Source organism: Equus caballus, chromosome 11, assembly GCF_041296265.1.
Source record: "Equus caballus isolate H_3958 breed thoroughbred chromosome 11, TB-T2T, whole genome shotgun sequence".
NCBI lineage: Eukaryota > Metazoa > Chordata > Mammalia > Perissodactyla > Equidae > Equus > Equus caballus.
This window is the reverse complement of record NC_091694.1, coordinates 61,401,785-61,412,647: the sequence shown is the minus strand read 5'-3', so window position 1 is coordinate 61,412,647 and position 10,863 is coordinate 61,401,785. Positions and strand designations below refer to the sequence as shown.

The 10,863-nt window shown below is 57.7% G+C and overlaps 1 long non-coding RNA gene across 1 annotated transcript; it reads left to right on the top strand.

The window, feature by feature from the left end:
* The first annotated feature begins 270 nt into the window (after positions 1–270).
* Positions 271–10,306, top strand: LOC138916195 (uncharacterized). The gene is made up of 3 exons (XR_011423101.1): positions 271–694; positions 982–1,128; positions 9,392–10,306. It is a non-coding gene; the product is annotated as an uncharacterized lncRNA (long non-coding RNA).
* The last annotated feature ends 557 nt before the right edge of the window (positions 10,307–10,863 follow it).

Below are 10,863 nucleotides of genomic sequence, written 5' to 3'. Positions count from 1 at the left end.
AGATCTTCGAGGAAAGCCAGTGCCCCAAGAAGATGGGTGGGCGTGCCCTCTGGCTTGTCCTTCTCCAGGGACAACGAGCCCATCTGAGACATGCAGTGACAACGCAAAGAACCAGGACTTGGAGGTCCCATGGCCCTCAGGCCAAATCCCAGCTCAGCTCCTTCCAGCCAGACCCCTTCTCCGTGGGCCTTGCTTTCCTCAGACCTGGGCCCCTGGCTGGAGTCCCCGGAAATCAGGAAGGGAGGGAGCAAAGCACAGCCTTGAGGGGGCAGACGGGAGCGTGCGCAGTGCCGGATCAGCAAGGGGAGCCGGGCTGGAGGGCTTCCAGCTGAGCAAAGCGGGGGCATTCGTCACGAGGACTGCTGTCAAGGCCAGCAAGAAGATGCATCCTGACAACACCAGGGACTGTGACCCAGTCACTCCCTTCCGAGCTCTCTGCCCAGAAGAACTGAAACCACTGTGCACAGAAACCGGCTCGTGAACGCGGACGACTAGACAGCTCACAACAGCCGAAAGGCAGACGAGGGCCCAGGGTCCGTCAGCAGGCGGACAGGCGCACAGTGCGGGCTGTCCCACAGCAGGCGGACGGGCGCACAGTGCGGGCTGTCCCACAGTGGAGGCTCATTCGCCATAAAAAGGAATGAAGTTGTGACACTCGCTACAGTGTGGATGAAGCTTGAGGACATCATGCCAGGTGAGACAAGCCAGACACAAAAAGCCAAATACTGTGTGATTCCACTTAAATGAAAAACCCAGAATAGGCAAATTCCTGGAGACAGAAAGCAGACGAGAGGTTGCCAGGGGCCGGGGGAGGGCGTGGGCAGTGACTGCCAAGGGGCACAAGGCGTTCTCTGGGGTGATGGAAGTGTTCTGGAACTAAAGAGTGGCAATGTTAGCACAAGGCTGCAAATGTAGTCGATGCCACTGAATTTACACTTCCAAATGGGAAATTTTGTGTTATGTGGATTTTATCTCAATAAGGAGGAGAAACCACCAGGAACAGAGCAGGACCAGAGCAGAAACAGCCACTGACATGGTGAGCCAGACCCAGACCGCCAGCGGCCCAAAGGACTCCTTGGGCCCCAAGGCTGTGTGGCCTTGGGCCCACGTCTCTCCATCCTGCAGCGGGTGAGGAGTGTGCCGCTGGGATGGCAGGCCAGGGTGGCAGCTGAGAGCGCTGGGCTGGGGGAAGGGAGGCTACTGCACCCTGTACGCGGTCGTTCTGCTTCCCCAGAGAACCCAGAGCAGCCATCTGCAGGGACCGAGCACCGGCAGGGCTCTAAGAGGCAAGCCTGGCTGCGGCGTGGGGGTGTCCTGGGCTGTCCCAGACCACGTCTGGGCCATGCCCCCGACAGTGGCCGAGAGCTGAGCAGGAGTGGCGGCCTCTCTGTGTCCTTGGTCAGCTCCCGTCTCCTCCCTGGGCCTCGCCCACCCACCTGGGAAGGGGATAGACCCCAGTAGTCCACGAAGCTCCTGGCCCAGAGCCTTTCTGCTCCGGGATCTCCAGAGAAGCCGGCCAATCAGCATGATGGACAGGGAGGCAGGGCCGTGCACCGGGTCAGCAGCGCTGATGAAGCGACAGGCGAGTGTTCGAATCCCAGCTCCACCATTTCCCAGCCCCCCACCCTTGGGCCTCTCCCTGCCTCAGCCTCTCCATCTGTAAAATGAGGAAAATAAGTGCAACCACTTTGTAGAGTATTAGGAGGATTGAGTGAGCCCCTCAGGGCAGAGCCAGGCCCTCCTCGTGTGGCTTCTTGTATCTGACTCTTACAACAACCCACTCTTGAGGCGAAGAAACAGAAGGTCGTGAGTGGAGCTGGCTGGAAGGCGAAAGGGGCTGCGCCCCTCCATCCTAACTAGACCCCTAGCAGTGGAAGCTCAGGCTGGCGGGGCGGGAAGAGGGGAGGTCAGGAAGGAGGCCCTCTCCCCATCTCCCCATCTCTCTCTCTCTCTCACACACACACACACACACAGACGCACACCCGCAGGAAGAGCCCCCCAGAGTGAGGAGTGGGGAGTGGGGAGCATGTGGCCTGCACCAGGTCCAATTCAGCTGTACCAGGCACACGTTATAAATTTTGCATCATCTGGCTATGAATAGCTTTCCTCTGCAGCAAGACAGGCAGTTCACAGGGGAGAGAAGGGCCTGGGGAGGGCGAGACGCACCCCGAACCCCATCTCGGTTCCTGAGATGCGGCAGACGGAGGGCAAGGGCTGCGAGGAGGCTGTGGGAGGATAGAAAGGGCCTCCCCTGTGTCCCACAAGGGCCAGGCGAATTTGCCAGCCCAGCGGGGGAGGCTGCACAGGGGTCCCCACGGAGCCCCTGCAGCCCCATGAAGGCTTCCAAGACTGAGCCCAGGAGGACGCCACAGCCCACCCGGAGACTCCATTCTCCCCCAGCCCTCGTGAGGCCCACGAGGTAGGGGCTGCGAGGCCATTTCTCAAATGGGCACACTAAGGCCTGGGGAGGTCACCCTCCACCAAAGGTCACACATGCCAGCTCAGCCCAGTCAAGCTGATGGGGAAGGATGAGGGGGCCAATCAGAGAGGGGCTGGCTGGGCCCAGGGAGTGGGGTCCAGTGGGGTGTGGGCAGGCGGCTCGGGGTGGCCACAGTGAGGCTGATGGTGTCACAGCGGCTTCCACAGCCAGTGCGGCTGGAAAGCCCGGGTTCAAACGTCAGCCCCACCCCTTCCCAGCTGGGCGGCCTTGGGCAAGACACACACACGTAGAAAATAAACCTTTCTGTGCCTCAGGTTCCCCAATAATAAACACATAATAGAATAATGAAAGTACCCACCCCCCAGGGCTGGGGCTCAGGTGGCGGCTCTGGGCCCCACCCTGCCGCTCCAGCTCAGTTTTCCCATCCCCGAACAGGCCGGCCGCGGCCGGGAGAGGACTAGACGAATGCGTACGGCCTGGAGGGGAGCCTGGCGCAACGGAAGGGCCCCGTGAGCCTTTGTCTCCACTGTCGTGGAGTCTGGGTCAGTGAAACATGGAGGGGGCCCCTCATCCATAATCAGAGGAAGTCACTGCTGGGCAGTGCCCACTCGCCACCAGGGGGGCACCCCAAAGTGTCTAAGGCATGCTTCCAGTCCCCACCAGGCCAGCCAGCCCTGGCTGAGGCCAGGGAGTGCGGTGAGGGGACACCCAGACACGAGCACTGGCCCTGGCCGGTGAGGCCGTCAGCTCTGCTGCTCCTCTGGCAGGGCTGAGGGTGACGGGGCCGTGTCCACACAGGGCTCTGCAGGGCACCACCGCCTGCACCCACAGCCCATGTTCCAAGCTTGGGGACCTCAGACCATCTCCTTAACCCCACACCTCTGTGAGCTGGTCTGTAATCTGAGAAAGCGGACCAGCCACCCCATGGGGTTGTGGTGAGAGTTACTACGGCCAGAACCACATCCAGGCCACTTGTTAACATAACCCTGGGGGCCGGCTTCACCCAGTGTTGCCGTGTGCCAGGCAGGCCTGTTCTCAGTGCTCTGTGTGTGCTGACTCCATCTTCAGAGCGCTCCTCTGAGGCAGCTGCCGTTAGCACCCCATTTTACAGATGGGGAAACTGAGGCCCAGGGAGGTGAAGGGACCTGCCCATGACGTGGCCCTCATCGTCATCCCTCCATCACCACTGACACCAGCATTGGGATCCTGGCTCTTGCATTTAATTGCTGGAAGACCAGGATGAGACCTCATCTCTCCCCCAGGCCTGTTTCCCCAGCAGCGATGGGTCTGAAGTGACGAGAGCAAGATCCGAGTCTGGTCCTGGCGCCTTCCCTTGCTAGCGGGGGAGGCGAGTCCTCAACCCTCTGTGTGCTTCTGTCTTCTCCTCTGTGAAGTGGGAGCCGTGACGGCTGCTGCTCGCAGGACGCAATGAGGCCAAGCGCACGAGGCTCTCAGCACAGCCCTGGTGCTCAGGGAAATGGGTCGTGCTTTTGTGACCGTTGCTGCTGCTGCCGTAAAGCGAGGAGTCCCTAAGACCCCTCCCGCCCTGACACTGACTAGAGGAGGGGGTGCCTCTAGCAGCCAGGGACCCCAGCAGCTAGAGCGCCGGTGGCCCTCCAAGCAGATGGCTATGGGGCTGGGTGAGGCTTCCCAGCCCTCTTCCCCACAGCCTCCCATCCACCAGAACCCCCTTGGAGGCTCTCTTCTCGTCCCTCCGGCCAGGTCAGAGGAGACCCTGGAACGTGGAATGTTCCTAGCAGGCAGCTCAGCTCCAGGATGGGGAATCTGGGGCACAGAGAAGGGCAGCAACTTGCCCGTGGTCACATGGCTGCCAAGCGGCAGAGCCAGCAGTCAGCCCCGATCAGCTCCAGGGCCCGGGGCCCGCCGCTGCCTGGGCAGCTGGGCTCCAAGAGCCCAATGAGGCCATCTTTCCCTTTGGGGAAGGTCCATGCTTCAAATCCTTGCTAAGCCCAACCCAAAGAACTGGGAGCTAAATAAAATTGAGTTTGTTTTGTACTGCTGAATTTAGGGGATGTTTGTTACGCTGCAGTAGCTAATTGATGCACACCGTATCCCCATTTTACAAGTGAGGAGAGTGAGGTTTCATGGGCCAAAGCTCAAGGCCTCATCTCTACCTGCCAAGGGGCGTTCTACCCACTCTCCCATGAAGAGGAAGTCACAGGCTACAGCAGCAGTAAATGAAAAGCACACGCCCTGGGGATGGGTGGCCAGGAGAGTGTCTACCAGCAGTTTTGGCTGCATGATTAATCAAGATAAAGCTCATGCCAAAGGTGCCTTCTAATTGCTCCTGGCATTGTTGCACTGGCTGCTCACTGATCGAGTGGGCAGCCCAGCCCCCGCCAGAGAGCACAAGGCCAGCATCAGCCTCCTCCCTACCGGCTTTGGGGCGAAGAGTGGGGGCCTTCCCCTCCATCTGGAAAGTCGGCTGTGCTCTGGACGGTGGCAAAGAGGACAGCAGGGGCACTCAGTGCCAGCAGGGCCCCGCTGGCCGGCGGGGGCACCCCCTGTGCACCTGCAACCCCAGACACACAGGGCCGCTTGGCATTTTCAGTGCATGCTGTACCTCTGCCACTACTGCCCCCCCTCCCCAGCGCACCCTTCCCCATGTCCTCACTGGACCATGTCCAACTCTTGAGCAGCCCAGTTGCACTTCCTTCTTGGTTCTGCTCACTGTCGCCTGAGTCCAGGTGGGATCTGTCTCTCGGCGGGCCCCTGGCTCCCGGTCATGAGCTAAAATGATCAGTCCAGCAGCATCTGTCCTGTCAGTGTGGGAAGCTCTCGAGAGCAGGAGCTGTGCTCTCTACGCCCTGTCCTCGAGCCCCGTGCAAGGCTGGGTCCCAGCAAGTCCTTTACGATGTCTGCATTCCCCTTGACCTGAACTGAAGTCAGTGAGGGGGAGTAAACTCAGGCCTCTCCGGACCGGACCGCTCTCCTCCAGGAGAATGCATTTCTGAGGCAATGCAGCCATCCGGCCTCTCAATCCCAGTGGTGGGTCTGAGTCACTGGGGGGTCCGTCCAGGGATGGGGAGGCTGTAGAAGCATATGGGTCGTGGGGCCCCAGCTCAGAGCACTGATCAACCCTTCGGGGACGAGACTCTGGAATTTGTATTTTAATGAGTCTTGCTCTCTCTGACCGTGCCCACGACTCCTACCCATGGCCAGGGTTGGCAATGGCTGGGCTGGAACAGGGCTTTTCAAACTAGGTTCCAGAGCAGCCTGGGACTGGCAGGGGCACAGCTTCCCACCTGCCCGGACCTGGCAGCTGGCCTGCCTCCAACCTGTTTCACGGATCAGGGTTCGCGGGCAAGTTCTTGCTTCCTCAGGGGTTTGTTTAGCTGCCATGCAGCGTGGGAGGGACAAGCGCTTTGGAAAGCAGTCTGACAGTGTCTGCCAAGGCTGGAGATCCGCGCAGCCCGCGATGCAGCAGGTCCACCCTCGGGTGTGAACCCAAAGGAAACGGAGACCCGCGTCCACCAGAAGACGTGCGCCACAGCGTCCTCGCCACCTTGCTCGAGGTGGCCCTAGAGTGGAAGCAGCCCACCAAGAGAGGAAGAGGAAGCGCATCGTGCATGTTCGCACCATGGAGCACAGCACAGCCGAGGAGAACAAGCCGCGGTCACAGCAACGACGTGGACGAACCGTGCGGGTGTTACTCTCGGTGACGGAAGCCAGACGCAGCACAGCCCCAGGGGGACGACCGCACTGACATGAAGCCAAGGACAGGCCAGACGATTCTCAGGGACAACGGTCAGAGTGGCGCTGCCTGTGGGGGTGCTGGGCTGGCCGCCCTCTGCTGTGTTTCGGTGTGTGCTCTATGTGAGCTAAGTCTGGGGAAAAGGTTGACAAAATGAGTTCATTTAACAACCACTGGGGTTGAGGAGGCTCCGGCCTCAGGGACTTTCCGACCCCGGCTCAGGCCTGGCCTGGCCCCTTACAGGCCATCTGGCCTTGGGCACGCTCAGTCACTGCCCGGGCTCCACGGTGACTGAACCACGGGACGGGGCCCAGTCTCAGGGCCATGAGGGTGAGTGGCCTGTGATGCTCTAGCTGGGTGTCCACAGAAGCCCAGGCCTCCCTCGAATCCCAGAGACTGCACAAGGCCAGGTCAGGCTGAGGCAGCACTTGGAAAGGGCACCAGGGTTTCTCCGGTGGCCCCTCCAGGCCCTGCTACTGCTCCCCCAGCCCACAGCCAGCCCAGAGGGCCTGCTAGCCTGGGCATCCCAGTGGCCTGCTCTCTCCAGACACACTGGTCCCTCTCCTTTCTTCCAATAGACCTTGCTTGTACCTTACCACAGGCCCTTTGCACATGCCCCTGCCAGGATCACTGTCCCTCAGCTCCTTGCATGGCTGGCTCCTTCTCATTATTCAAGTCTTGACTTTGTGTCACCTCGTCTGAGAGGCTTCCCAGACTGCTAGCCAAACGCTGGAAAAGCAGCCCTTGCCCTCACTCTTCTCCATGAGTGCCTCTTATGACCACAATTATGATTGTTTCTTTGATGTCCGTCAGCCCCATCAGACTGGGCTCCACGGGGGCAGTCGTGGTAAGTGCATCATCCCCGGGCAGAGTTGCACATAGTGGTGCCAGTGGATACTTGCTGGATGAGTAGATGAAGAAGTGAATGAGTGGCCCAACTCAGAGCCCCCGAGACCACAGCAGGAAGGAGGTCTCCAAGGAGCAGAGGCAGCGACCCACACGATGAGGGTGGGCGCTGGGCCCCAAGAGATGGGCGCCATGGACGAGCCAGCACCCGGGTGAGGAAAACAGCACTGCCGGGACTCCCCCGAGGGGTGACGGTTAGGAGCACCAGCCGGACGCAAGGCCGCCAGGCTCAGCTCCCAGCTGCCCACTCCAGCCTGGGAGCACCCATGCCCACTGCCCGCTCGGTGACAGCGAGCTCCATGGGGGCCCTGAGGGCGACTGTGGAAGCACTTGGAACAGAGCTGGCGACACAGATGGCAGGAATTGTCTCTGAACATTTGCTGTAGGCAGTCTCGGGCCCAGGCTCAGCCCTGAGGTCGCACTGTGACACCATTTTGCAGGTGAGGAAACTGAGGCACAGAGAGGTGCAGCAGCAGGCTGAAGGTCACACCGCCGGTCAGAGGTGGAGCTAGGCTCAGCTAGGTCCTCGCTGCAGAGCCCGAGCATGTCCCCCACCAAGGCAAGGGACCCCCGGAGTGAGGTGATTCTTTAACTCCCAGCTCTGGGCTCCCTCCCCCTCCCACGCAGTGTGACCTTGGCCACGTCACCACCCTCTGAGCCTCAGTTTCCCACCCTCAAGTCACGGCTCATTGCCCTACCCGGACTCCCTCGGCAGGCCTGGTCAGCCAGAAGCCTCTGCCCACCGCCTGACCCATCACCCTGCCTGACGCACAGAGCAGGCCGTGGTCTCAGCTCCCAGCAGCCAGGTTAAACCTGAGCTGCGGCTTTGCTCCCATCGCCTTTCCCCGAGCTACGGGCTGCACGGCAGCTGCTCCAGCCCTCCCTCCAGAGGCCTCCCAGGGGGCTGAGCGCTTGGGGTGAGCCAGAGCAGGGGCACATCCCACCTTCCAGCCCAGAGGGACAACTCACCTTCTCACCTTTGACGTGGGCTCGCGTGCCCGGCGCTGTGGGCTGGTGTTCGCGTTTCCCCGAGAGCATCCGTGATCGGCTCCTCCAGTCCTGACACTCCCGGCCTGGGGTGAGGGCCGCTTCAGCGTGTGATTCAGGAGAGGGGAGAGGACATTTGGAACTGTGCCGCTGTGTCAGTTCCTCCCAGCTCCGGGGCAGGGCCCTCAGCTGGAGAGACCTGAAGAGGGGTCGGGACACTTAGCAGAGGCAAGAAATCCAAGCCAGAGGGTCCTTGGAGATGCCGGAGAGGAAGCTGTGCTCAGGACGGGGCTGAAGGCCTTGGAAGGGGCGAACCCAGAGCACCAGCTGATTCATGGAGTGAGCTCTCGCCAACTCCCCTCCTGGAGAAAGAACTGGAAGGATGGAGGCCACACAGGCCTCTGTGAATGCCTCTTTCCCACGCCCATCCTCCCCTACACATGGCTGGCCCCTCGTCTGCATGCAGGTGCTGCACCGAGCAGACCCCTTGGTTACCCTCCCAACAGCCGTCACCCTTCTCCCCGGATAACCAAACTCAGACTTTACTCAGCCAAAGGCAGAGGGCCCAGCTTCTAGAGCTGCACTGTCCATTCCTGTAGTCTCTGGCCACATGTAGTTGTTTAAACGTAAATTAATTACAATGAAATTTAATAAAAGTTCAGTTCCTCCATCTCACTGTCTACACACAGTTCAAGGGCTCAATAACTACATGTGGCTGGTGCTGCCATATTGGACAGCACAGATCTGGAACGTTGCCATCACTGCAGAAAGTTCTCTTAGCCAGCTCAGCTCCAGAGGATAAATCCTGATTGGTCGAAACCAGTCATGGCATCCCATTTTCCATTGCCAGTGGCAGGTCTGTGGTTGTCATGTGACGTCTTCTGAACAGTGAGACACAAGGGAAGACTGGGAAGATGATTGTCTGGTACAAAGAGACAGATGTGGGAGGAGCAGACTCTTTACACATTGGCTATCCCCCTTGCCTCCAGCCTTTGAACGCCATAATGAAAGGACATGATGGCTGGAGCTGAGGCAGCCATCTTGCAGCTATGAGGCAATAAGCCTAAGAACAAAAGCTGATACACTGCAGGGTATAAAACAGAATGATGAAAGGAGCCTGGGGCTCCACTGGGCTGTGAAACTACCTGCCTCTGAACTTTCCTTTACATGAGATAATTCAGTGTCTTTATTATTCAAGCCATTGTAGTTGGGGATTCCTGTCATCAGGAATGCTGAATGCTTTTTAACTGATAAACTATGAAATGATACCTACGTTCAACTTTCAGGCCTCTGAGCAAGTTGTTCCCTCTAAGTAAAATGTCTCTCTTCTCATCTCTTTCCAGATTCCATTCATATTTTAGGGCCCAGATCAAGGCTACCTTCTCTTAGAGGCATTCTCTTAACACCCCTCAAGGCTGGAAGTGACCACTCCCCCCTGCAATCCCGACCTGGTCCCTGCCTTCCAGCCGGCCCCAGTCACCGGCACAGCGCAGGCAGGGTCGGCATTCATCGCCATGGAGCTGGCATCCCAGGGCCCACAACAGTGCCTGGCAAGTAGAAGGCATTCCGTTCATATTTGGTGAATAAAAGACAACTGGAGATACTTTATTTCAGCATCCCCTCCATGTCCTGCACACGGTGTAAGTTTCCGCTAAAGCTTGTGACACGAAGGACTGAATTTCTCACCGTTCTCAGAAGTGGAGAAATTTAAAGCAGGTTGCCGGCCCCTGCCCACTGCCACACACCTGACTCATTCCTAGCAAACCGCACAGTTGAATGCAGAAGCAGAGCTGACGTTTTATTCTTTTCTTTAAAATTCTCTGTGTAGTCCATCGACGGATGAATGGATGAACAAAATGTGGTGTATGCATACAATAGACTATTATTCAGCCTTAAAGAGGAAGCAAATTCTGACACACATTACAACGTAGGTGAACCCAGAGGACATTATGCTCAATGAGATAAGCCAGTCACAAAAGGACAAATATGATGTGATTGCATTCACGGGAGGCACCTGGAGCCGTCAAATTCACCGAGACAGAGAGTGGAGTGGTGGGGGCCGGGGGCTGGGGGCTGGGGTCTGGGGAGCTGCTGTCTAACGGGCCCAGAGTTTCAGTTTTGCAAGATGAAAAGAGTTCTGGAGACGGCTGCACAACAACGGGAATACAGGTGATAAGACTGAACTGCACACCTAAAAATGGTAAAGAAGGTAAATTTTATGTTGTGTATTTTACCACAATTAAAAATTTTTAAAATTCTGTGCAGAATATATACATATACACAAAGGAGTATAGAAAATGCCTGTGGCCAGTTTAAACTTGAGTGACAAGGTGGCTGCAGCCGCCCGGTCTGAGGGGCCTTAGCGCCCCTGCCCGGCCCTGCCGGTGCCTGGAACGGGCGTTTGCTTCCCTTTACAGTTTTGCCGGGTGTATTCTTAACCAGCATCTGGTCCAGTTTTGCCCAGCCTTAACCTCCACATAAACGAAATACGGAAACAAATGCTCTCTCTCTTCTGTGACTTCTTTTCTCCCTGATTATTTCGGGCTGAGTATTTTTATTATTTATTTGTTAAACTTGCACACGTGTCACAGACTGCACGTCTCATAAATTTCACAGCTAAAAAATAAATACATCGAGTGCGAAATGTAAAGACGGAAGTTCTTAAAAAAGTAAAGAAACCTAGGGGACTATTTTTATAATCTTCAGATGAGGAAGGCCTTTCCAAGTAAAACATCAAAGAAAGAAGTCACCAAAGAACAGGTTGACGTGTTGGATGACAAAACCGTTTAAAATGTCTGTGGACAAAAAGTGCCCT